Raw genomic sequence first — 22,958 nt, forward strand, 5'->3', positions numbered from 1 at the left:
GTGAAGTTTTAAAGTTTACAGCATTAGTTATTTCCATAAATGCAGCCCTTGATCTTAAATGAAATTATGTTAGTGATCTACTGATCTTTATTTTTTATTTCCTTTCTCAGTGTAAATTACCATGCTGAAGCAAATACAGCTCTGAAAGAAGGGCCTACCACAGAACGTCTCCCAGCAGGGTGATAACAGGTCATCACAATGCTAACCTACAGCTTTTTCAGTTTCTTACCACTCAGATATGATGGCCTCTATGCAGAGGGGTTGGTGTGTGGGTAAGATCTACCCCTGTGGCCCAGGTGTGTGCAACTCATTACCCCCTGAGTGTAAGAGTGTAAGTTCAGTAATTCCTACTGAACCAAACTTGAGCCTTTCAGCCATAAACCACACTGCTTTTATTGCTCTCATTTACTCTACCAGTGTTCTTCGAAGTGGTTCCAGAATGATTGCAAGTCACAGCTGACGAGCTATTTTTTGTTTCATAACCTTGAAAATGAATGAAAAGCCTTCATCTTCCTAATCCAAAGGCGTGATGCTGTCTTCTTGTTTGATACATGCTTGCTTTTTCCATTTCTTGCTTCTCTGTGGCTTTGCACTGCTGATTTGATCAGAGATGCAAAAAATAGAAATAAAAATCAGCAGCTCGCTTGACCCACCACCACTCGTGCCATTGACTGCAGACCTCGCTGGCACTTGGTCCAGTGGCACTGGTTGGCCTGGCGTCACATAAGTGCACTTCATTTCCCTGAAACGGACCCAGGTAATTGAAAATTATTAACTTCTGGCAGAGGATAACTGTATTTGAAAATCTACAAAATCAAGAGGTCTCTTCTATTCTGCTCTTTATTTATTTATTTATTTTCTGGCTCATCCAGTTGCCTAGCTCTGTCAGCTTTCCTCTGTAGTTCATTGTTAACGAGAGAGACATCTGGCAATGCCCTTTATCAATAAACACTTTTATTTTTATTTTTAATATTTTACCACCAGATGGATTGTAGAACAAGCACTGGGAGTCTGAAACATTGTCAAACATGCTGCATGCCCAGTGGCTATATCTTAAAGAAAAACTTATTTAGTAACTGGTTTTCATACCAAACACTGCAGAAAATCCAAGTAGATATCTGCATGCCTACTTGATTTCACTACACTTTTAAGTCAACTTGGTTGCCACATGATGCCTTCTAGGAGGGAAAGTAATCCATTGTATCTTATCTGTTGTGTATCTATAAAAAAACACACAAAAGCTGGTTTTCATTGGAAAATGAACCTTCAAGAACTAAAATTTATACTAAATTTCTTCCAAGTTCTTATTCTCTTTCTTCCTTTTCCTTCTCTTTTATTTCCCTCTAACACCACCCCCCCCTGCCCCCCCCCCCACCCCTGCCATCTCCTTTCTTCAATCTTTATCTTCCTTATCTAAACTACTTTTATCCCCTGGTGCCTAAAAAACAATGTACTTAAAAATAAATAAAAGGGGTGGGGGTGTGGTGGTCTAGGGTTAGAGTTAGGGAGTTAGGGTTGGGGAGGGAAGTGGGAGGGAGGGAGGGAGGGAGGCAGGCAGGGGGAAACGTTTGGGGGATTACAGTGCCTATTTGAGATTTGTTGTGGAAATCCCCTGTCCTTTTGGATTTATTTTTTTTTTAGTCTTTTAAAATTGATTCTTAACAGTGTCCTGATTGGAAGTTGTTCTGGAGATTTTTACAACAAAAACCTAAGTGTCCAATTAAGGGATAGCTATAGATCTCTAGGGGGAAGAATACAAACATTATTCCCGTTGTCCTAAATTGATACATGTAATGAAACTTCTTCCTTTAAGTGGTGCAATTCTAGGATTGCAACCTGAGCATTGGCTGTGGCTTCTACAGCAGGTTCAGAGTTGCCAACTCCTTCTGGAAATGAGCCTTGAGTGGGAGGTGACCAGGGGGAAAAGGAAGAAATAAAATTAGTGTTTAATTTTGCAAGATGTGGAAAAATACACGACAAGTGAAGCAGTTCTTAGAAAAGGAGAACGTCTCTAGACACGTAAAGCAATATTATCTGATATTTAGTTACAGACTATAGCCTGCAGTCTGTGTTCAAGCCAAACTTCCAGTGCGTTTACAGGAGCTTGGCTTGAATGAGGAATGCATAATGCTCTGCTTTGCTTCCAGTGCCAGGCTGGCAAGCTGTGAACCAGGAATTGCAGCACTATAAATGTTTTTTGCATTCTTTCTTTCCCTATGCTTTACATCAGAGCAAGCTTCAACTCAGAAACCAGAGACAACTAACCTAGGAGATACTGTCGTTCCTTGCTAGCCACACGTGTTGCTGTTGTGATAGAAGATAGTCAATTTTAATTCTTGGGAGGGATGCTCACAGAGCTCAAGTCAGGGTGGAGAGGGGGGGATGTTTGTTCATTTTAAGCCTTTTCACCTTGGCCAGAGAGAAGGATTCTTATCAGTGCCTGAGGGGCTCTCATTTCTCACTGATGTGCATCTCTCTCATTTGGCTGCGGAAGACAGAATACAACTCCTTTTAAGTTGCTTTGCTGTCTGTGAAAGAAAGACCAAATGCAGCAGCTTCATAGCTGGGCTCTGATGTTGTGAAGGGAAGTTCCACAGTGTATTACTGACTTTTAAAGCAACTGTTTTTGCCTGATTTCATTACTGCTTAAGAGTAGCATGCTGGACCATGTTTATTTATCATTAAGACAAGGCAGCGTAGAATAAGTCTTCAGAGTTTCAATATCTTCTCCTTACCATACTCTTGCCTGTGCAGTTCTGCAGTGTGTTACTGGAATGAAATGAAGGTTTATATGCCTTATTATATACTGTAGAGTGTAACATCTTTGAGGCAGGTTCTCTGTATTTTTGAGCTCTTTTTCTGCAGTGACTGTTACAACAGGGCCCTGTAGACCTTGACTTAAGGTTCATGCATTTCACAGTAACAAAGAGAAGCAACTTTTCTGCTTGCTATATACAAACCCTTCACTTGGAGCAAACACACAGTAATTCATAGAGGAGTGTGTTTTTCAGCCAGAAATATTGTTTACAGTACTTAATTTGGCCCAAGCAGTCTCCAGCAGCAGTGACCCATATCTCTGTTTTCAGCATGTTACTCCAGGCTCTTTTAGGTCATTTCTTTTTCCTTTGTGTGTACAGTTTATCGGATTTGGGAAAAGGTCCTTCAGAAACGCCACTGCCCGTGTATCTTTGCCTAGGAGCAGCAGGCTGCTTGTAGTGAGAGACCCACACAGGGATTCAGAAAGGAACAATTTTCAGCTTGCCAAGATGCCTGCATTGCTACCTGAAATCTCTGCAGGAGCTGGACTCTTCTGGGCTGCTTCTGTGCCTTTTTGCTCCCTCTCTCCTCACCTCCACATCAGGGGACACTTAAACTTCTTTACTCTCCTGGCCTTCAGAGGATTTGAAGGTCTCTCAGCATCCCCGTGCTCTTGGTTCCTATACAAGTGAGAAAGGAAAAGGAGAGGACTGCAGCTGCTTCCATCAGTCAGGTCTTTGATTTTCTTGTCAGATTTGAAGACATAGATATGGAGTGAATTTGGAATTGAGAGATGCCAGGTTCCCATCTAGAAAATCTGGGGAGAAAGGTATGTTTTTAAATAGGCTTTCATAAAAGATGCAAACTCAGGATTACTTAGGGAGAAAATCATTATTTAAAATGAATGTTATTTTTAGAAAGTAGAGCATCGTTTATGTTAACAGGAATAGAGATTTGATTTTTAAGCCAAGCAAAGCCTCAAATCTCAGAAAATGCAAAATTGCTGCTGATAATTTTTGAATGCAAACCTGGAAGGCTTTGCTGAAACTTAGAATGAAATAAATCAACTCCCTTCTCCTTTTTCAAAACTCTTTGGGCAAAAAAATATATCTGTAAATATTTAACAGCAAATAATCACATTGCCAAGAACCAGCAAACAAAGCCCTTTTATCCAGTCCTATAATATGTTGTAAATAATGAAAAACCTAGCTGAATCTTTTTTTTCTTCCTTTTTAATCAGTGAAGAAGCTTAGTATCTAGCTCTTTAAAAATCCATCAACATAGCTAAGACTTTTTCCAGTCTCTTACCATCTCATGTCATATTTTTGTCTGTCCTTGACACATGCAGTTTGCCCCGCTGATACCTGTTTAAAATGCTGGGAGCCTTCAGCATGCGCTGCTACATGTTGTGTGCCTGCATGAAGCCTTCCCCTTTTCTGCCTTTCAAGGTATGAACTACCCTGTTATCTGCTTTTAGCTACTGCTGAAAGGTTGCTGTGACCACTGGTTCACCCCGTTATCACCATCCATTAAATATTCAAACAAACACCTCTGTGCTTCCTACCCAGCTGCCGTGGTGGAAGAAGTTCCTATAAATATCTTTATTTTCCTTCTTATTTGATAAGAGGAGTAGGAGGAACCCACTGAACTTAGAGATCCTCTTATAAATTATATCAGAACTATTTAATGATTTTATATTCTTAGTTTCCAGCCAGTGGCTCATGTCTTGAGGTTCCCTGGAAGTATGACCGTCCTTTGTAGTCATTGCTCCATTACCCAACACACTGCAATTATCAGCACTGATGATGTTTTTCCAGGTCTTCAGGAGATATGGATTTTTGCATTGCCAAAACAACATTTTTATAGTGGCTTTTTTACTATCAGGTTCTCTCCGCTCATTTATTTATTTATTTATTTTTAAATAGCCTCATATAGGAGTAATCAACCAAATGCTGTTCTACTGTCTGGTGGCTTTTCTTTTTTCTTCTCATAACCACAAGTTGCTCTACTTACCCAATGCAACTCGTATATACGTATTGTGCCTTTCCAAGGGCATCTGTTAATTCCAGATGATAAGCTGAGAGTTTCAGCCAGGAGATCTTTCCAATGAAAGAAGACCTGGTTAAGCTCAGTAGGACTTCAATGTAATCAAATGTTAAGGAATCTGCTCAAATTAACTGTGACAGATTTTCTGTGTTGGTAGGTGCTTGAGTGCTGAGGTGTTAGTGAAATCCCTGTCATTAGAGGGAGTGGTATACCTTTATAGAATAGATGCATGAATTTGGAAGTTAGGGGATGCAGTAGAAAGTCATTTAGGGGCTGTAGTAGATGTGGCCCTTCTTAAAGTGCTTGAGTCTAGATACAGTGAAACTGATGGTAAAACTTGGCTAGCGTGAGTGGTTTGGAATCAGGTCAGAGATGGTGATTCCAGAAAGACTGGTTCTTATGTATAACTTGAGGACTGAAGCCGAGGCTTGCTGAAGTTGATGTGAAGGCTCCCTTTGATTTTAAAGGTGCTCTGTGTCTGTAATCCAAATGTACCATGTATAAATAAAGACCAAAAATTTATGTGACTCTGACAGATTCAGTGTGACAAGTTTGGTTGTGTTTTTGTTGTTGGTGGCTTTTTTTTGCTTGCTTATGAAACACAGCTGTATGCTTCTCTCTGGGGCTAGTGGTAGACAAGTATTTTGGTGGCTGTATGTTAGCAGTCCCTATTAGTACAAGTTCTGGCTCCTAAAGCTCAGAATCAAAACACTTCATGAGATGGAGACAAAGTTATGCTTGATAGCAGTGTGATTTGATGTTGTCCTGAGTGGTCTTCAGGGCTTTCATTCCTTCCACTTTTTTCTTTTTTAACAAAAAAATTATAAAGTCATCTACTTGATCTGATATTTTATTAAGTTTAATGGTGTCAAAAGACTTTGCAGTGGAACTGTGGGCTACAGAGAGATGAGAGTTACTGCTTCATTCCTATGCTGGATGTGGGATACTTTACAGCACTGAGAGTAATGGAAGTAAAAGTAGAGTGTATGTATAGGCTAGTATTAAACACAATCCTTTTCGTACTGAATGTTAGCTTGTTGAAATGCCTCTACTCTTGGCAGAAGACAAGCTTCATAACCTAATAGGATGTGATTTGAGTGGAGTTTTCATGCCCCATGTGCTCATTGTGTTCTTGCCACTGATGCAAACATTATCTATAATTACATTTTCAAGAGACTGAAAATTGCTGCCTTTGTGGAACAGAAATGCAGCTGAAGAATGGAATGTATATCCTCTCCACCCTCATTATAAGGCATATAAAAATCAAACTATAAGGCCCACTACTGTAGCTTTCAAATGCAGGAAACCAACACAGTTAGCCTGTGTTACAGCACATTTTTTTTCTTCACTGAAATTTATGACTTTTTCATGATAAAGCTATTGTTACTTTCAGTAGTGTGTGGTTGAAGCCAGTCAAATTTGTAATTGAGGTTGATATAAATAAAATAATTAGTCAGTTGATTGTTTATTTATAGTATTATTTGCATGGATCTGCGATTTTGTTTCCAATTGGTAGTATGGTCTATTATGTAAGCCCTAACATGGGTGTTAAAACTTCCTATCATACCATGTTGTGGAACAGACATATTTTTCAGGAGAAGAAAAATGATACAGAAAATGCTATTTTTTTCATGCTTTTCTTCTTTACACAAAAGGTTCATAGTGTTGCAGCTTATTACAACTAACTGAAGTACCTCTTTTTTGCATCAAAATGTTACCATTTTGTACTTCAATTGCTGAAGAAATGGGAATCATAACCAGTGGGGAGGAGATAAATGGCCTTTATTTCCTAATTATACGGAGCTGGCACTGGAAGCTTAGTCAGAAACTTTGGGGGGGGGAGAGATGACCAATCCTGAATTGTTGCAATGTGATTTTTTAGAGTAGGAATCCATGAAATCAAATATAACAATTCCTGGCATTAGCTATAGTTTATCTTCTGCCCACCTTGAGTATATTGGACATTGGAATGGTCTCTGAAAGTGGAACTTGCCCTTATGGAGAGATCTACAGACTGAATTTGAATAGAAAATAACATGCCGTTGTTGGTCCTGTGATTCACTGCATTGAGCAGAGTGGGTAGAGATGTTTAATGATCACATGAATTCTAATAAATAAGTACAGGATGGTCCTGAAAGCCTATGCACCCATGAGCAATTAATGAGTGCATGTGGGTAGGTCGATGAATTTACTGCCAATAGCACAAACAGTCTGAACTAAAATTAGTGTGTTCTTACTGCTATCCTTTCATTCTGGCTGTTGGTTTTTGTTTTTATCCTGTAGAGAAAATTTGGGTGCTTCTTTTACATTCATTGCTTTTTGTCTATTTTTAAGCAATTTAAAAAAATAACAACAGGAAAATAATGCTAGTCTCATTATATTCATTCGTATGGCCACCTAGGTTTCTGTGGAAGGGGTTCCAGGCCATGTTACACCCAGGGAACACAATAAGGGCAATTAGATCCCGTACTTCATGCAGTTACTGCCCATACTGATAATTCTGCCTGCAACTTCTGCTGCCTGATTGCTGAAAGTTATGCACAAGAACACTGTGGTGATTGAGTGCTGGAGATCCCAGGACAGCTTCTATTCTTAGTGGTCCAGCGAAACTTATTAAGAAAAGTAATTAGAACAAAGCTCGAGTACATTAGCCTCCTTAATGCTCTGAATTCTCAGAGCTATCTTCAACACTGGCAACAGCTGTTTCTAGTAGCAAAATTAAAGTAAGTTTGTTGAAGTTAAACCCTCCTTTGGTCTGTGCATGGTAACAAAAGTATCTTCTATATAACAGTATCAAGACCCAGACTGATGTAGGGATTCTTCAAAAATCTTCTTTTCTTCTTCCTCATTTCTTAAGTGTGGCAGGCTAGAAATGTTTTCTCTCTGCTTGTACCACTACCCAGTGTTACAGTGCCACAAGGAATAGTCTCTGCTATCTTGCCAGAGATTTGTTTCTCTATTGGAATCTGAAAGGCATTTTCAGAACTATTCAGTCTTGTCTGATGAATCAAAATTTTGTTTCTTCAAGAAGTTTTTGAGGGAGGGTTTCTTAAGTCTTTAAACTACTTCAGAAATGCAAGAGGATGCCTTCCTGAGATGGGAAGATTCAATAGAGATGATGACCTTAAACCAAAAGATGGGCACTACTGTAAAGACTACAGGGAGAGCTCCTCCTGAATTTCCTCATCATATACCCAAGCACATTCAGCTTGCATACTTATATCTTTCAAAGGGTCTCTCTATGCTAATACTGATATAGGTAGATAAGGAGTTAGTATCTTTTGTCTGTAGGATGCTCAGTCAGGTAGGTATGGAGAGTTCAAACCAGGCAGGAAGATGGATTTCTAGGTTTTACAGGCCTGAACTACTCACAGTCACTTACTGATCAAACAGTGTCTGTTTTATAGAAGGAACTACAAGCTATTTTTCTTTCCTTTTGCCAATTAACTAACAATTTTTAGGTCTTCTACCACACTGAGATTTTTTGTCTTTGTTCTCCAGTTGCCTTAGAGAGGTCTTTTGACTGTACTGTTGCTCAAGGTCAGGCAGTCTTGTCTAATGTCAGTCCTGGCAACATGCAATCTGTCCAGTGAATTTAACTGAATAACACGCATTTGTTCTTTTTAAAAATAAATCCCCTCATTCAGGGAAAGCTGATGAATTGCAGGAGTTGCGTGGCAGCTCATATGTCTGTGAGCACCTGGAGGACAGGTCAGAAGGGTCATGGCTGTGACCCACTGGCGCTTTGGTGTTTGATTTCCCTTCCCAGCTGCCTTTAGATCTATGAGAGGGGTGAAAGATTGTTTTCAGTAAGTTGGATTGTTCCCGTGTTGCATTAAATGTGACTCATTTCAGATCTTTTTGTCTGAAGTTTTCAATTGCACTGAAAATACCACCTTTATTAATTTTAGATTTTCATTAACACTTTCTGATAGATGGAGAAGAATTGTCCCAGTACTCCCAAAGCAGGCTGACTTTTATCTGGTACTATAGACCAAGATTCATGTTAGTTTCACAATAAACTTTTTAATAAAATACATTGTTTAAATATAAATATTACGGTAGTCAGAAAAGATTCTGCTGCTACATGCCTTAAAGTGGCTGCTTCCCCATGCTGAAGAATAGAGTTCCAATCCTCAGGCTATTTTATTCTGTAATGCTAATAGCACTAATACAGTATCATTGTATTTGAGGCTTCAAAGATACTATACAAGCATTTTCTTATGATTCCCTGATCTTTGCATTTATACCCAGCTGTTTGTTATTCAGTTCAGCCATCAGCATCTAAGTCTCAATGGACCATGTAATATGCAGCTGTAGCCAGATGTAATGCTTCCTATTCCTAAATGTTTCTGTTAGAAGCTAAGAGTGGCAGGCTAAAGACTACTGATAAGGGTGTTGCTTGCATTAATTTAAACTCTAGAGCTACACTGATTCTGTTTGGCAAATTCATTCCATGGCCAACAAGCAGAGCAATATTTCCAATCTCCATCGTTGCTAGCAGTGTTGACATTAAATACATCGAGTATGTCTGCGCTGATACAGAATGTACTTATAGGGCTAATTCAAATAGGAGAAGGATGTCCAATCTGCATAAACAAATATATTTTCAGATACAGTTCTGTTTAAAAGAGATAAAGACAGAAAGGAGCCTGTTCTAAACAATGACTCCCTATAATGTACAACAGCTCAACAAATCTTCACGCTCTTTAATTTCTCATTTTCTATGGATAGCTGGGAAACCCCTAGGATGGCTTGCTTAAGCTGTAGTCACGGCTTGCTCCACTCAGCCTTTTTGCCTCGGGTGCTGGTGCAGTAAGGAACTGGTGTTCAACTTTCCTGCTGTGGCTGACTTTGAAGCATTTGGTTGGCTGTTTTAGTTGGTGACAGGGTTTGCATACCAGCTCAATAGATTTTGGTGCAGTCCTTGATGTTAGTGTATGAGGAACTGTGAAATGCCTGTGTTTTGTTTACTGCATGCGCCTCAGAACACTGGGTAATTCTCTGAACCCAGCCAGGCTGCTCGGGTGAACAGCAGTGTCTTGCTTTGGGTTTATTGTGTGCCCAGGATGCTGCAGAGCTGCAGTTTTCTGATTCCATATGTGTTCATGTTATGATTCCAGAGCATTGCACAAAGGATTTGATGCGATTGTAATGAATTACATAGGCAAAGTGCTTGTTTGAAATCAACTCCATTAACTTGGAGTACAAACCATTGCAAAGTCAACAGTTTTTCTGAGTGGCTACCGCCAACCATCTCTTTTGAAAACACTAATGGGCTGTTTAATTAGGTGATGAAAATTGTTTACAGTCGGTGATCTCAAGTTTTGTCACTTTAATAATGCTAAAATTCAGACTCTTCTTTGATTCTTGGCTACTCTCTCCTTGTTTCATAACCTGCTTATGTCTACTTTAATTCATTTTTGGGTATTAAAATTGAACCTCTTTCATGCAACAGTGTTGTTTACTTAACTGCACTGTCATTGGAATAGGTGGAGTATTGCACAGCGATGGTTGTTAAACAAGTATAACATTGCAAGAGAATATTTGTATTTGTGGAAGATGAATAGTCAGCTCAAAAGGAACCCAATTACATGAGACCTAAAGAAAATCTTGCCAGTAACATCTGGTTTTCGACTGTTCCTCTGCACTTCTTGATCTTGGGCTGTGCTAGCTTCTGTTCAGCTGCTGGGTTGATAACATGTCACTGAGAATCTGAGAAGGGACAACATACAGAAGTATCCTTGTGTGCTTGATTTTAGTTTTGGTGGTTGCTGTACAGTTATGGCCAAGAGCAGAAGTTTTCTTTTAATTTTTTGATTTTTATTTTCTTTTTTTATTAATCCTTAGAGAGGACAACTGGTAAAATAGGAGAGGCTGAACTCGCTGTTATTTTTTTGAATGTTGTCATCCAAGTGTTGTCTGAGAAAAAAATATAAAGTTAAAAGTGAACTGGAAGTGCACCAGGAGATGCCTGGACCCCTTTCTTCTGGTCCTGCACCATGTCAAATGAACTCAAATTTTGGTTTGCTTTTCAATAGCATTTGCTTTGTGGCATGTATTTTTCAGGTGCTCCCTGCCAAACACAGGCAGATAAACTAGCAGGGGCTGTAGGAGGAGTGTCTTTTAGGTTTGAGTTATTTTGTTGGGTTGGGGGTTTTTGGAGGAACATGATGCTTGGTTTATGCAGAAATCATTGTTGGTGCTAGGCTGATACAGGGATATGAATTCCTACAGCAGTTCTGAACTTCTCATGTGTGACTGCAGTTAGGTAAAGGTTGTGCTTCAAGAGACCCAGTCCCATTTCCAAAATGTGCACGATGGCTTTTAAGTCCCAATTACTTTCAGCAAGTCCTAATTTCCTAGTATACAGCTGTGCAAGTGTTCTTTAGACCTGAAAGCCTACAGATAGGGCAAAACTTTAGCTGTGATATTAGAGCAGATGTTATTGTGGCAGTTGTTTATGAGTGACCACCTCAGTATGCAACAACAGGAAAAGTAAGAAGGCTGTATGCAATGGAGCAGGCATTTTCAAGCATGATATTACTCTTTTTAGGGTGTTTTCCACTGCTGTCTTGTGTATGTAGCTTTCTGAAATGGAGGTAAATAGTCAAGCTGTGAATAGTTTTACTCCAGTGTCTCTGACATTCCTGGATGTCTGGAAAGCATTGTGATGCTGGTGTAATTTAACAGGTGGTTTACTGTATAAATAAAATAGGTGAGGAAGAAAGAGTGTTTATGTTCAAGGATTAGGATTGCATAAATAATTCAAAGGAAATGTGCATTCTTCCATCTTCAGGCTGCTGTATTCTTGGGAAGTTCTCTAAATATGCATAGAAAATGCAAGCAAAATGTTTTTTAAAATTTCTAACTGCATTTGCAATTTTCTCCCTAGGGAGCAAACAGATGAACTGAAATAAATAAGGTTTATTTTACAGCTGTAGTGATAAAAAAGCTTGACTTGAATAATAGCAGAAAGTAACGAATGCCAAAGTTTGCAAGAATCTGTCACGTATCTTTATTATATAATCAAACCAAACAGTTGGGAATATGTTCAAATGCTAATGTCACCCCCTACTGAAATGCTATAGTTCAACATAAGCACAGTTTTAAGAGTAGCGCTCAAACTCATTATAAGAAGGGATGTTTTAAGAACCTTTTCCTCCTTCCCTCATGTCTTAGTTGCACGTCCAGAAAGTTTTCTCTTTTCTTAGAACGTTGTTTACCAAACTGCATGAAAACACTTACTTTGTGAAGTTTCTTTTTTTGGCCAATATAGTCTTAGTTTTGCTGTTTTCAAAGCTGGAAAACAAAGGATGAGAAGGAGATTTTTGTATTTCTCTATTCCCAAAACATCAATTAAATTGAAACATAATTTTATAAACACTACATCTGAATACCATTTTGCTTTACAGGATCTTTTACCTCTGGGACACTGGATTGGATCAATTTTTTCTTCCCTTGCAACAGCTGTTCAGTGCATGAAATAAACTAGTGGATGTGGTCCAGTTTATAGTGGGAAAGTGTCCATGTCAAAACCACCATCTCAGTTGGCACTGAGTAACATCCTTGTCTCAGCAAAACAGCCAGAAATTGAATGAGCATGAATAATGAACCCTTTGCAATTGTCCAGGTCAGGTTGACAGCAATTTTGCCTCTGTGTATTGATAAACTTGGCAAAGGCTCTGTGTTTCCAGGAGAGCAGAAACGTTTCTTGATGATTAATTCCTTAAAACAAAATGCACCAAGTTTAAAGCTGCATTGGTTCTACTGCTGATGAATACCCTGATACACTTTTAGAAACATGCTAATACAGAGGAGATCTGCTTCTTACTCTGAACAGTTTTCATTTAAAAACCACAACTGAAGGAGCAAAAGAAGGCAGGTTTTTTTTGTTGCAGCAAGCCAGGATATGGGATTTGAATAGCATAGATTGTCACATGACCTAAATTTTCAATTTTGAGTATCTAAAGTTAGACACTGAAAATCAGGCCAATTATTTTAGTCTTCTTACCCATTTTTTTGCAAGCACAGAAATGTGTTGTAAAGCCTCGTACTCATTTTCTATGGGAGTAATGATAATTTAGTTTTAACTTTGTGCTTTTTCTCTGAGGAGCTCAGAGTATTCTTGTGAAGTGTGTCAATGTCTTGGTAAAGGAAGAAAAATTGATACTGAGACAAAGGAGGTTGAGTCTCTGTTCCCATCTTAATGTATAACTGTCCTTTCAATCCAGCATGGAGTCTTTGTTGATATTTGCGAGGAGGATTATTTTTCTTGGCTTCTGTGATTCATGGAGAGTGAGCAGCTCGTTTTGAGATGTGCTGTTGGAACCAAATGTTGATGCCTTATATAAAAGGCATGAGTAGTTTTTTCTGTGGTGTATGTAGTGAGAGCATAGGGTGTTCTCAGTACCTTCTTTTGTGGGATTAATGAAGTGTAAGAGGATTCTTACATGGTTGCAAACTGGAGGACTTGCCTCCTCTCGGGTCCTGTTTGTTTTTTTTTTCCCTTCTCCTTTAATTGAATTATTGAATCAGACTCCAAAGTCCTCAGGTGGGGCTGCTTCATCTTGATCTTGTCAAGTATTTGTTTGGTAAGAACTAAACTTTTCCCACTGAAGGACCAGGAGGGAGATCCTTCCATTGCCCAAAAAAACAAGGTGATATTTTTCCATCAGATTTGTCTTTGTGTGTAGTCTGTCTTGACCCAAGTCAAGTTAAGTGAAGAATGCTTTTTAATTAGCTAGTCCCATGTGAGCCATTTGACCAGGCTGAGTCCCCATCCAAGCCATCCAAATAGGCTCAGAGAAAACAAAAGAGGTGTCCCAAGCATTAGCTTGTCTCAGAAGCTCTTCACCAAAAGCTGAAAGTGAAGACATAGTTTTAGCTGTGTGTGGTTTGGAAAACTTCCAGTGAAAATCTTTTTATTTGCAGATTCTCATGTCTTCATTATTTTGGTTGATTTAATAGAAGGATGTCAGATTTCTGTCAAGGAATAAACTTTTGCTGAGCAGTAGAAGAGATGAATTAGCAAGTTACCAGCTGGGCTGCCATTTATGCTGACCTGATTCAAGTGAGGAATTTGAACACTGTTATCTTTGTGTGAACCAAGTTCTCTGGTGGCCAGCTTGGTTAGTGGTTTCCTATGCGGTGTTGAAAAGCCAGAACCTTTCCATCTCCCCTTCTGAAACTGAACTCAGGACTTGCAGGGACAGAACATGGTCATTCAGAACTTTCACATTGAACGTTTCCTGGCATGTTGAGCTCAAATAATTCTTATGTGTGTAACTCTTATCCTATGTAGTTCTCATCTACCCTCACTCCAGAGTATTAGCTATTTTACGATGTCCCGCTGTTCTGTTCATATCTTGACTAACTTAAATACTGCTTCATTAAAGGCAGGCTGTAGATCCACTTCTGCTCTTCTATGGTTATCAGTAGTTACCTTACTATTTATTTACACGCTATGCAGTTCAAAGGCTGCTTTGTTGTGCTCAAACATAGCCATAGAAGATGGCCTATAGACCAACTGCTTACAGTCAAGAGTTTGGCTCTGTCTTGATCTATTATTGAATGAATTTGCTTCTCGTTTCAGACTGTAGACTGTGCAAGATCTTTAGAGAAAAGACCTTTTCCTTGTACTGTGTTCTTACAAAACCTAATTCTGGAAACCCTGATCCGTGAAAGTTCTAAACAGTTTCTGCAGTGCAAATAATCATTTGGGAAATACTGATTCAGCCCCTACAAAAATGAATGTATTTGCTGGTTGCTGAAAAGCAGAAGGGGGAGCAAAAAGTGTGCATAAAAAAAATGGCATGTAGTAGGCTGCTGGAAAATTGATCTGTCTATTAGAAATTAGTGCTAACAGGATTCTAAGTTTCTTTCATCAAGATTACTGCAGTCAAAAAGAAAAGAAAAAAGAAGAAAAAAAAAAAAAAACCCTAAAAAAACCCACTTCACATTTGTGCTTAATTTCACCTCTGTTTATTCTCCCCTCCTGTTCCCTGAAGAATGTAGATGAGGTTTAAGTTAGTCTTAATAGTAATAGGTTTGGAATCTAGCACACTTTCACAAAATTAACTTTGCTTCTGTTGATCTGGGAATTAAAATGCTTCATTAATTTAGCAAGTCCTGGTTTGACAGCCAAATAATGCATTTTGTGACTTGTACTCTTAACTCTAAAATTCTTATCTGCAGTTCTCCCTGGCTGTCTGTGAAATTCAGGGCAGCTGGAGAGCTGCATGGCCTGGAAAGCAGGAAAGTGTAAGCAGATAAGTACAAGTAGCGCTTTACAGTTCAGTGTGAGTTACCGTGCTGTGTCCAAGCATTTATTCATAACTCTGCGAGTTGCAAACTAACAAGAATTCCTTGTTTCTCCCTGCCTTTGCAATGCACGTTTGTTTTATCCTTTTCTTGGTGTTTTGTTGTTGTTTTTTTCCTTCCCTTACCAATGCAACTGTTGATGTTCTTGGTGAAGGGAAAAAGGCTTTGAGGCATGATGGATTGCTGCAGTGTACACTGGCGAAGGGGGAAGGGAACAAAAAACAAAGATGCATCTCTGAATTAAAGAAATATATTTGTCGTCTCCATACTGAACATGATGTGGTACTGACTGCTGGGAAAGCAAGGAGATCATAGAATCACCTAGGTTAGAAAAGATGTAAATGATCATCCACTCCAACCATTCACCTATTACCAATAGCTCCCACTAAACTATATATATGAGATATCCTTCATAATTGTATGCCTGAGAACTTGGCGACCATTCAGAGTATTTTTATGTTGGTAGTTCCAGCCTCTCTGCAAGATGTTCTTATACTAAAGACATCACTAAAAACTTCCAGGAGCTATAAAAACTGTGCTATGATCCAGGCATGCAGACTGTGCTGTTCTGTCATACGCACCTGCAGAGGACTACCATGGTGCTTTGGAGTCTTCCCTCTTGAAGAAAAAATTGTCTTCACATCTCTCATAAATATATATGGTGCTCCAAATCACTTCTGTTTATACTGTAAATTCTCATGAATTACTCTGGTTCTGGGTTGTAGGACTGCACTCAAACTGCTTGGGCCACATCCCATGCAAAGGGCTACTAAACACAACTACAAAAAGACCCCTGGATCCTCAGGGCTCCATAAAACTAATCGTAAAGAACTGAAATATAAAACGAGGAGAAATAGTTTTGTTTTATTGGTGTCTAGGAATGCTCTCTTTTGTCTCACCTTAAAATTGAGTGGTCCAGCAGCTTTCCAATGGTACGATGTAAAAGTAGGTACTGGTTTCACAGCACTTGGCATCCCTGAATTCCAGATTAGGTGAAAAGGTTCAGGCAGTTCAATAACCCCCCTGGATGAATACCCTTTGGTGTATTGTTAGCAAGCCAAGAGTACTGCGGTATGCCAAAACCCAGTGCAGTAGATGCAGTTTAATTTGCACTTTGTTTTTCTGCAAACTCCTATTTCTAAAGTCTTCTCCACCCCTACTCAAATGTCACACAATGCTGATGCAGTGCAAAATTCTGTTTGTGTGCCCTGCTGAGGAAGAGAGATTTTTACCCACACTGAATGGGTGAAATTTTTCAGATTTCTGTTCTCTGTTTTGAATATCACAAGATGAGTCTGTAGGCTCTGCAGCTGAAGCCAGTTGTGTTTTGTTTTGGAAAGGACATGGAGAGTAATGCAAGGGATGTTTTCATGACACAGCAGCATGAAATGTGTTTTGCCGTGCATTGCTTTTTATATATATATAATATTATAGTTATATATATATTTAGCTATATCTTTTCATTAATATGTTTCTGTTAGCAAAATCAAACATCATTGCCTGTTTTGGAAGGGGTGGGAGTTGAGTTAATTTTGCTCTCCTGTTGTCTAGGAAACAGTGGTAGTACTTATTTCCCTTTTGAAAGTAGTGAATTCCACATTCAGGGAGCAATGAATAAGATAAAAAGCCACAGATTAGAAACTTGAATTAGACACCATTCGAGAGACCACAGATAACTTGGTGCTCAGCAGAAACTTTCAGGTTGCACTAAAGTAAGAATGGGGCTAAGTTCAGTTTTTAAAGACAGAACTCAGGTATTTAATGGAGTTTAGGCATTAATTCAGTGAAGCATGTGACTGTATGCTCGTTTTCATGATAAAAATGCTGCCTCCACAACTAAGGGTGTTGTCCAGTTTGTACATTAAGTACTTTGTCTCTCATAGCTCAGAGAATTCAGCTCAGTGCATTTAGTGCATGAAAAGAGGAGAGGGAGAGAGACCAGCTAACTGCAGTTTGGGTGCCTGCACTTCAAACATGCCATCTATCTAAGTCGGGGCTATAAATACTGATACTGGAGACGGAGTTAATGATTGGGAACAATGGATCTGGATTTTAAGAAGTGTTGACAGCTGATGCGATGGGCAGTAAATGACAAGTGCATTTTGGTGCAAGGCTGAATTGTTTGGAATTATACATGGAATAAGGAGCTAAAGCACGGGTGAAAGCTGTATGCAACACTGCACGTTTGACTGGAAATGTAGGTTATGTACTTGGTACTAATTCATGTCCCAGTGAACAGAAAAAAAAACCTCTTCAATTCAGACGGGGCTTGCGCTGTAGATTTTTCTGACTAAAAAGCTCTGGATAATTCTTTTCTTATGTATTATTAATAGTTCTATTACATTAAATCTTAGGTGCTCAGAATGATCCTCTGGAGGTGTTCCTCCTTCCCTCTCTCTGCATTGTTCCCAGCTGAAGTCTGTGCTCCCGGGTAGGTGAATCTGGGCTTTGAGAACAGGCAGGCAGAGGCCAATGAGAAGCACAATCCGTGGGACTAATTTCTGGTGAGGTACTCAGCAGGTGTGTTTTCAGGAGGGATTTTTAGCATAGTCAAGGAGGTGCTGCCCTCCAAAAGGAACAGTCTGAAAAATTACAGAGTCCTGGCAAATAAATGGTACAAGAAATGAGTGGAAAGGGAGAGAGTGATAGAAAAAGGAATGCTTTGGAAGCACAAGGAAGGTGTTACGGAGCAAAGAATGGATGTTCTGAATGTGTTTGAGGGTGCAAAGAAGGGCAGTGTCAGAAACTAATGCAGATGAGAAATCTCCTGTTAGGGTTTGTCATTGCTATGTTGTGATTAAAAAGGAACTCCTCTCTAACCCAAGACAAAAAGTAAGTAATGGAAAATCTTCTTGGCTGTTCTTTTGTTCTGCTGTTAATGAGCAGACCCTTGTGAAGGAAGTCAATACTGTACAAATACACATGCCATGCTTCTGACCAGCAAATTCCAGCCCATCCTGAGAGATGTTTTGGAAAGATAAGTGCAAAATTAAGAAAATAAAAAAAAAAAAAAAAAAAGGAGAATGCTCAAGAGTATTTGTGATGGGTTTGCAGCGTGGAAGTAGGATACAGGCTCCTGGGTTGGGAGAAGTTTGTGAAATGGCGGTCAATTAAAATGATAAGTGTTAGGGAACTGACAGCCTGCATGTTTTCAAATGATCGAGCTATAGCTTGGAGTGCAGTGGTGAGCTGCAGCATTTATTTGGATGTCCTTCTATAGTAGTTGTTAGCCACCTCTTCCCTATCTATAGAGCAGGGAGAGCCCTAATGACAGTGAATATAATGATGCCTTCAGGGATGCTTAAGGAGGAACATGGCTCCTGTAGCAAGGTGCAGCCTGCTTCCCTTCATCTCCTCTGTTTCAGCAGTGTGCAGAGCAGCTGAGGACATGCCTCAGAGGGGCTGTCAGCTTCCCCAGAATCCATCTTCCCCTGAACTTCCAAGAGCTGATAGACAATTAGCAGTCGCTCCTGGGCACAGTGAGGGAGCTCTACCCCCTTGAATAGGACCAGCAGCCATTTGGCCTCCACTGTAGAGAAAACAGAAATGTGTGTAACCCTTCAGCACCAGCAGGACATTTTCCTGCACAGGGTCATGGAGCAGGTCTTCTGCAAGAGGCATCCATGCCCATGACAAGCTTTCCCAATGCTGCTCTTGCAATGTTTCACTCTGACGTCAACTTTCTCGGGCTGCTGCAACCTCGTGTTACTGCTTCAGTTGTTTTTCAGGGGAAAGCTGCTGATAGACCCTGCACACACATGCAGCAGTGCAGCTTTGGTTGATGCTCTCAGGTTGGACAGCACTGAACTCCTCTCCTGGGCAGAGGTGGGAAAGGCAAAGAGGCTGGAGATTGAGGAAAGTCACCCTGCAGCATCTGTGTTTCTGCCCCTCCCTTAGAGATGCTTGCAGGCAAAGACAAGCTTGATGGATGGCTGTATTTGCAAGAGCATGGAATGTGAAACAGGTAGTACCTGGCACTTAATAGAAACAGTTTTTGAAGTCAAGCTCCCTCATGGACGCACTTGCAGACTTTTTTCCTTTCTGCCACGGGTCATGCTAACAAAACAGGTGGGGTGGCAGAGACCGCAGAATAAACTGCCTGCATGCAAGGTGAATGCCACTATTGCCACCCTTCCGCTGTTGCATTTGACGTTGTGGTGTTAATTAGCAGAACTAAGTGCCTTCCTCATCCAAAATGCCAACTCCTATAGTGGTATCAGCATTCACCCTATGTAGTGTTCAGTTATGCTGAACCCAGCAGTAGGTTTTGATATATGGGTCCCTAAATATCAGGTTGGTTGGGTGTTTGTTTTTTTTTTTGTTGTTGTTGTTGTTGTTTTTTTTCCTGAGGAAATTAAAACAGGAATTATCTGCCCTTACTCAAATACCCTTAGAAATATGAGGTTGCACCCTTATGTGTTTGTTTTCTCTGGAGAGGAGTAAGTGGACACCGGGGAGATACGGGGACTATCCAATTCTTTTAGATGCAGATGTGAGATCAAACAAATGGCCCTGAGGTGTCTGCTTCTGTTCATGTATTACAGAGACCTATTATGCTGAGACTTATATAGTCTGTGGCACTGGGACTTCAGGCATCTGAGATGGGACAAGGTGATATGTGGAGATTTCTAATGCTGTGATTAGACACCAGAAAAGAGAGGCAGCTTTAAAATGTGCTGCTTTAATAAAAGGTTTCAAGGCAAACTAAAATTGAAGTCCCCGCATAAGGTGATCCATGAAGGCGCTGGCTTTTAAAAGCTCAGGAAGAGATGCATGGTTGTCTGCATACAAAAAGGGCAATGTATAAGAGTATAGTTTTTTTTGGTTTTTTTGTTTTTTTTGTTTTTTTTTTTATATAGAGACCTCTAAAACTTCAGAAATGAGAGTCAATAAAAAGAAAAGAAACAGAAGATGGGTGGAAAAGGAACAGAGAGACTTCAGGGTTTTCTTTGTTTTGTTTTTATTCTAGAGGTCAAAGCTTCATTCAGGGCATCCTCCATCCCCTGCCTTTATGACACCATCCCATACAGTGGCTTATTTCCCAGGGATGAGCTGTTTGTTGTGAACATGCTAATTTCTGGTGATAGTTCTGAAAGACTGTTTCCATCTACATTGATAGAGACTCTATTAGCCAATAAAAATAATTAAATTTATATTATCCAGATCTAAACGGTGATTGTGCCCCCTAGGTAGGAAAGAATGTTTTCTGATGAAAATAAGCCTATATCCTCTATTCAAATGACTAAATTTCTTTAATTTCTGAAAAAGTGGACTTATGAGAAGGAGTGGTACCTACCAAACCCCTCAAAACTGGACATCAAAGCCTTTTCCCAGAGTAATTTATAATATGCTTCTCTGTATTTTGCCAACTCTAACAAACTTTCTTCTACTTTATGGCCAGCATGACTGTAATTGGAAAGCTAAATGAGTTATAAATTTTTAAGAAGTGGTGAATATACCTAATCTAAAGGAATATGGGCTCTTTCAACTTGTGCACCTGCTGTCTGGGCAAGGACAGTGCTGCATCATGACTATCAAAACTGGAAAAATCTGTCTGCCTTTTAGGGCAGCTCATTTTAAGTTAGTGTTGATGAGAGGTCATCACCCCAACTGCCAATTGCTCTTGATTTATTCAAAAATTGGTGAAAGCAAAGGTAAGGATTTTGTAGCAGTGCTTAGCATTGACCTCTAAATCTGAGCAAGCTGAATGCTGGTTCATTTTCTTCCTGCAAAAGGATAAATCTCCATCTGCAGAGGGATGCAGAATTTGTTCTGAAATCATGGTAGGTTTTAGTTAGGTCAAACTTCTGAGTTGCATCCTTCCCCAGCACCCTTTCAGCCTGGAAAAACAAAGTCATTCTGGGAAACAATTTGCCAATAGCTGCTTTCCTTCCAGCTGGGACTTCTGGGCAGAAGAGAGCTGGAGATAGAATGCTGCTGGGTGTATTCGTCCCATGGGAGTTTGGTATCCTGAAATGCAGGGACAGGGCATTGATTTCCAAAAAGCTACGGGTGCTCATGAAATTCATGGAGTCATAGAATGGCCTGGATTGAAAAGGACCATAATTACCATCTAGTTTCAACCCCCCTGCTATGTGCTGGGTTAGTAGGCCAGGCTGCCTGGAGCCACATTCATCCTGGCCTTGAATGCCTCCAAGGATGGGGCATCCACAACCTCCTTGGGCAACCTGTTCCAGTGCATCACCACCCTCTGTGTGAAGAACTTCCTCCTAATTTCTGACCTAAACCTCCCCTGTTTCAGTTTAAAACCTTGTCCTACCCACCCTCATAAATGGTTGTTCTCCCTCCTGTTTGTACACTCCTTTCAAATATTGGAAGAAATTGAAAAAAGATTTTACATGATTGCAGGGACATAAGTTGCAGAATGTCAATGAAAAGAATTTCATGTTAATCCATTCACCCATGGTCCTTGCCAATGTCCAGATAAGAATTTCTGTGTTGTTCTCACTTCCCTGGCACAAATAGCACCTGAAGCGGTAAGGAGATCGAGGAGAAGCTGCTCTCTGTCCTGCTTTGGTTGTGTGTCATCGTTGCTAGAGAAACACAAATTCTTGGCCTGGGATGCTGGCAGAATAAAAGCAATTCATATTTGATCACATTTAAAGGAGAGAGAAGGAGGGGACATTGTAAAAACCCTGTTCATCCACTAGAGAGCATATAGGCAGTGCTTCTCCTTGGAGAAAATAAAAATGTCAAGCTCTTACTATACAAAATAATGCGACACATTTAAAATGTTTACTGTAGTTCTACCATTTGTTGTCATGTAAGTGAACAGAATATGTGAAAGCTGGAAGAAGTTTTTGTAAATGATATAATGTCCATGTTCCAAAGCCTCTTATCTCCTTGTTAGCATTTAATATCTTCATGTTAAGAGCTTTCCTATCATTCCTAACCATTTACAAAGCTCACGAGGAATTCAGGAGTGGACTTGAGAAGGTGCAGAACAGATCTTTGCAGGGGAGGTTCATGGCTTTTAGAGGACTGGTGTTTCAGTTTGAGCTGGTGTGGTTGGAAAGAAGCTCCTAAGAACAACCCAGTGTGAGCGCTCACTGCAGATAATCAGTGCGATAAGCTGGTGCTGAGAAGGCGATGTCCTTTGAAGTCTCATGATATTAATGTTGATTCGTAAGTGTTTCACTAGCTGTTACTCTTCTGTAGTGATTTTAGTGCACCTGAGTTATGGAGCACAGTTTTTCTTCCTGATCTGATTTCAGTTTTTATCCTCTAAACTGCTGCTTTGTTTGTATACAATACAAATATGCAACTTTAAATGCAGACCTTAGGGTTTTGCATGCGTTAAATGCACGGTGGTAGACCCTACTAATTAATTAAACTTTTTTTCCCCCTTGGGTATCAAATTTATTTTTTCCTGAAGCAATAGTACTGTTTGTTAATGCAGTGAATGTTATAGGCAGTTTCTTCCAGTGGAATAACCTGCTGACTTTCTCTGTTGCCATAGTTAACCTTACTCTGGTTACAGATCACTTTGCTTATACTTGTAACATGTTGTGAGGGCTGGGCACGAAAGACTGCATATATCAACCAAGTAACTCTTGTGGCATATGCACTTTTCTCTGTTTTCTTTCTGTGTGTGTGTGTGTCTTATTTTGTGAGTGGGAAAATCTTCCATAGTAGATTTGAGATGTTCCTATAGATCTGCATGGTTTTGGTGCAGCACAGGGGTAGGTTCATTCCATGGCCTTTCCTACTATAGGGTAAAATGTTACTCTTTTTCTCTTTTTACTTTTTCATGGACCTCAAATCAGAGCAAATAATTTGAGTGGTATTTAGACCATGAGTGGATTTGTACT

General features: G+C 39.8%; 1 protein-coding gene across 10 annotated transcripts in view; it reads left to right on the plus strand.

Moving 5' to 3' along the window:
• The window catches only part of CELF2 (CUGBP Elav-like family member 2), a 552,930-nt gene that overhangs the window by 313,739 nt on the left and 216,233 nt on the right, over positions 1–22,958 (plus strand). The window lies entirely within an intron of this gene.

Source organism: Coturnix japonica, chromosome 1, assembly GCF_001577835.2.
Source record: "Coturnix japonica isolate 7356 chromosome 1, Coturnix japonica 2.1, whole genome shotgun sequence".
Classification (NCBI taxonomy): domain Eukaryota; kingdom Metazoa; phylum Chordata; class Aves; order Galliformes; family Phasianidae; genus Coturnix; species Coturnix japonica.